Source organism: Berghia stephanieae, chromosome 3 (assembly GCF_034508935.2).
Source record: "Berghia stephanieae isolate SIO BIC M18660-M18661 chromosome 3, UCSD_Bste_1.3, whole genome shotgun sequence".
In the NCBI taxonomy this organism is placed as follows: Eukaryota; Metazoa; Mollusca; class Gastropoda; order Nudibranchia; family Aeolidiidae; genus Berghia; species Berghia stephanieae.
This window is the reverse complement of record NC_088362.1, coordinates 98219663-98224662: the sequence shown is the minus strand read 5'-3', so window position 1 is coordinate 98224662 and position 5000 is coordinate 98219663. Positions and strand designations below refer to the sequence as shown.

Genomic DNA, 5000 nt, shown 5'->3' with positions numbered 1-5000 from the left:
AAGTTTACAGATCACTTCTTTAGATTCTTATCTTTAAAATTAACTGTCTCAGCACCAAAATACACCCAAGACGTTTGTTTTCCTTTCAATCCCTTTGACGACTGCTCTAGCCCTCTGCAAAGAATATCAGTCACCCATTTTCACCCTTTTCCTTCTCAACCATTTTGTGTCGTGTTGCTTTCGACTGTCGCAGTTTTAGGAACCCGTTCGGAGAGCTGTTGGCAAACTTATGCGCATTTAATAGCTTTGGCATAAATTATATTATTTGATAATTATTTACCTACAGTTATAATATGAGTTGCAAACTTTTCATAATTGTCGATGATGTATGATTGTGATAAATGATGTGCATAAGATTGATGCCTTATATCATCATCATCATCATTACCTTTTTTACCCTGGGTCAAGGTATAGGCCACAGACAAACAGTTTCCATCCTTCTCTATCCTGAGCTAACTTTTTTTTTTTAATCTCGTTCCATGTCTTATCACTTATCTGTATATCAGCTTCTTTAATTCTTCTCCATGTTCCTCGTGGCCTTCCCCTTGATCTTCTGCCCTAAGGGTTCCAGTCCAATACTTTCTTTGTTATAGTGGAGTCATTCTTTCTAAGGGAGTGTCCAATCCACCTCCATCGTCTTCTTCCTATTTCCTCTCCCACTGGTTTCTGCTGTGTCCTTTTCCATTACAAAAATCTGTACCCTCCTTATAGAATGCATTCCAAGTTTCACATGATTATATTGGTATCAAATATCTAAATTTATGATTTGTACTTTGCTAATGTTTGATTGTTGCATACCTGTTATTTAGGCTTTATCTTTTTTATGGTCTGTTTGGCGATATTTTACTTTTGTTTGCCATTACAGGCTGTTCAAAAGTCAATATACCTACTCAACCCTTATTTATGATATGATATTTGATATGACGATAATAAAAAAAGAGCTTTTATATAGCGCAATATCCACTAAACGTGCTCAAAGCGCTTTACAAGGGGTCCCTGACCAACAGCAACACTTAAAATGCTGTACGGGACATGACGTGTTAGGCGATATTATATTTTTTTTCGGAGAGAGACAAAGCTGTAAACGTCCAGGTACTCATTTTACACCTGAGTACGGTGAGAGAATATGTGTAAAGAGACTTTTCCAAAGGCTCAACTATGGGCTAAGCAAAGCTCGAACCCAGGACCTTCCGATCCGAAAGCAAGTGTCATACCACAAGACCACATAGCCGCACGATAATAATAATAATGATAACAGTATATCTAAGATTTACATCGAATTTTACAACAAAATACAACACACGCTCAAAAAAAAATAAATAAATAAATAAAAAGAACTTTAAAAACAACGAAGAGTTCTTATCAATGTTTATTTTTATATAGTAAAAACTGATTTAAAAATTCAATATGATGATGGGAATAATAGGAATAATTGTTCGTTGCAAGACAATCAGAATAACCAAAACAGTTACTCAATCAAATCAAATAAAAAACGCACACAAACACACATTGATTATGAGATTAACGAAGCATGAATATATTATATACATTATGAATTCATACATAACACGCTGTTTTACAGCGACACTGTTTACTTGTTAATACGCTTCACCAGTCATGACGTCACTTCCCTCGTAATGACGCATGGTAACTCAGTAACTGGCTCTAAACTATCGGAATAATGGCGGATGCCCTTATGAAATATTTCTCCAAACGAGCATAAAAGTGTATCCAGACGGGGAAAAACATTATAAATCTGATTATGTTTTGACTTTTACACATTCTGATCACACGACATATGAAAAGTTCTAGCCAGCATGAAGAATAAAAAGTGCAGATTTTCTTTGTTTAGAACCACGATGGCAGCCGTTGCTAGGCGACATGACATCAGGCTATTGAATCTAATTGCCGTACTCTGGACAGATACGTGTTTAAAACTTCGGCCGTTTTCTGACCGCATTTTTAAATTCGTGTCCAAAAGAATTTGCTTTTAATGTTATTTTATGGAAAAAAAAACATATTCAAAAATATTGAGCCAGAAAGATTCTTTTTTTTTCAAATATGCATTGATTGGAATGACCTTCAAGTTGCCAAAATGTGTCAAACCTGAGACGTTAAAGAAATTTGTTAGTTTTGAGATATTTTAACATGTTGAGGATCTAAGTAAAAGTTGACTGGTCAATTTTGAGAAAAAATGTATTTTGTCAGTTTTCTTGTAACGGGTAGATATTCCTTTTAACATCAATATTAGATCATGAACCCTCGACGGAGAGCCTTAATTCTTTCATTATGTCTCTCACAAGCCATCTCTTATTTAAAACAAGAAATTCTCTCACTCTATCCGCTTTCACAGAAAGAGAAGTTATCGCAAATGAAGCCACTGTTCTCTTGGTAAAAACAAATAAAATAAAAAAAATTGAGCTTTTATATAGTGCAATATCCACTAAACGTGCTCAAAGCGTTTTACAACCAACATGACGTTCTCTCTCTAATAACTTTTCCGCCGGTGACGTCACATACTATGGGTGACGTCCAATCAAGGGACGCTACTCTTCCGCTAATCTCATTCCCTATAATGCACATTACACGAGAATTTCAAAACGTTGCATAGATTTTTACGATATCAAAGGAATTTAAAGACTTCAGTTTACAAGTTAAAAAAGTGATAAATTGCAGACAATGTAAAAATTGCATTTTTAAAGTGATTGAACAAGATTATATAATGTATTAACACATTTCACACAAAACGCCTTTTTAGAATCATTCGGACTGGATATAAGTTTACATATTTGCAGGTCTGATAACCGAATGATAACGCCTTAATTTAACATTGTTGTAATGAACAACATTTAATTTTGTGTCCGTTATTGAAAGTATTGATTTCCAATACAACAGTGGCCCAATAACAAATTGCATTATCAGACCTGCAATAAGTGTGTACGTTGGACTGGTTGGAAAGTACTCTATACATCAACCAATCGGTTGTACTCTGATAAATTACATTTTGATTTAACACTATTTTTTAAAAATTCCGACCAAAAAATCTTTTCTACTTTAAATATCGATCGATTGAAATGGTTCTCATCTCACGATTCCAAAACCCAACACTTCTTTGTGTTTATGTTTAAAAGGGTTTTACGGTGCATGAAGTACTTTAAGTAATTTCAGGGCCAGAAAATGGAAGAAAATGGGATAGTCCAACAATTCATTCTCAATTTACATTATAAAAACCCCAAAAAACAACAAGACAACGGGGACTGGGCCAAATGGAAAACAGATGTAGATTTAAAGAGAGCATGCCATCATTGTACTTAGGTTGAGATTACCTAAAAGTCTCAATCGGACGATACACAGAATTCCTATAATAGGAATAAATTTATTCAAATGTTTACAAAATGTATTGAAAATAAAAACTATAAAGTACACAATAGAGAAAGCATTCGCATGAAAAAATATCATCTCTCAAAATGATATTATACGTTTGACTGTTTCCCTGTCAGCTAAGGACTCCGACCAAGACCAGGACAAAACCAAGAAATATCATTCCAAGACAAAGACAGAAAACAACCAGGACAGGAAAACATCGTGGGATAGAAGACACCAAAAGTGGCCTCTCCATCCAACATGGGAGGTCAAAAGACCATAGTATAAATCATGGACTCTTTTTTTAAATTCTATGTGTGTGATACTTTAAGGAGTGAATGTCATTTTAATCGGTTGAAAATCGAAACTAAAAAGGCTACGATCAAAATGAAATAAAAATATGTTTTCTCAGTGTACACAGACATAAAATAATCGATTACTTTAATCCACGACTTTCATCACATCAATGGCCGGACTGCCCAACTTTGGACAATACAAACTAGAAAGCACGTTAAAAATTACCCTCAACTTTTCAAAAACTCTCAAAGAAGTTCCAGGTACGATTTTTTTGAGGTGTACTTCAAACGCTTTAACTATTTATACAGATCAAATATCGTCCAAAGTATTTCAAATTTTATATGTTGATATGGTACAACTTAAACAAGATGTGAATGAATATAGAGCTAAAATTAAAAGCAGAAAGTAAAAATTTTAAAAAGTCATAATATAAAAATTCACCTTTGCTAATTAATAATCAAACATCAGACGTCTATCTATATCATTCACAGCTTTTCACATGGCATGGTCATTTGTTTCCAAAATTTCTAATTTATATTTTCAAAAGTCTACAACGAAATCATAGTTTTACAAATCTCATACCAAATCAATTCAATTTTACATAGCTATGGAAGATAAGTAAACTTTCTGACTAAACAAACAAAAGATTTGCCGTCATTGCAGCAACTGTGAAATTACAGTTTTGTATCTATCTAGCGTTAAGAATATTTGCGAGAAAAGGTAAGTAGACCGATTATGTGCCCTTGAGCAAACATTTCACATTAGTTTGGCTCAAATGGCGCTTTTCTCACGGCTAACCACATATATTATAAAGAATAACTTGAAAGAATACAAGAAATGGAATAACAGTTTATTTTACAATAATCATAAAATGACAAAATCAACAACGAATAACGACAACAACAACAACAACAACAATAACAACATCAGCAACGCGTAAACTTGCACGTCGGGAAACCTCATTTGACGGTCACAAAGACAATAGAGGCAGGCGTAAATTACTTACTCCCGACGTGGTGATTCATGAGTTTTTAAATAAGTTATTGCATACAAAGTGCTTTGCATAATATTCGTATTGACATTCCAAAGATAGATTTTTTAAAACGCATGCATTATTCAATTAACAATATTTACAAAACATTACAACACGAAGAAGCAAAACAATAAACACATTGGTTATTTTGTGTATCTATATCACGCTTCACACAAATGACAATTCAGCATTTCCAGATGTAAAAGTAAGAAAACAACAAAGACATTTCAACTATTTTACACAATATACAAGGTATAAAAACGACAACGAATAAATTTGAAATTGCCTGCCATGAAATAGTTGAGAC

General features: G+C 33.6%; 1 protein-coding gene across 1 annotated transcript in view; it reads right to left on the bottom strand.

The window, feature by feature from the left end:
* Positions 1-1359: 1359 nt before the first annotated feature.
* The window catches only part of LOC144968946 (uncharacterized), a 152228-nt gene continuing 148587 nt past the window's right edge, over positions 1360-5000 (bottom strand). The window contains exon 13 of the mRNA XM_078907835.1: positions 1360-5000. This exon is cut by the window's right edge and continues 3974 nt beyond it. The gene's annotated coding sequence lies outside the window, so the exon portion shown is untranslated.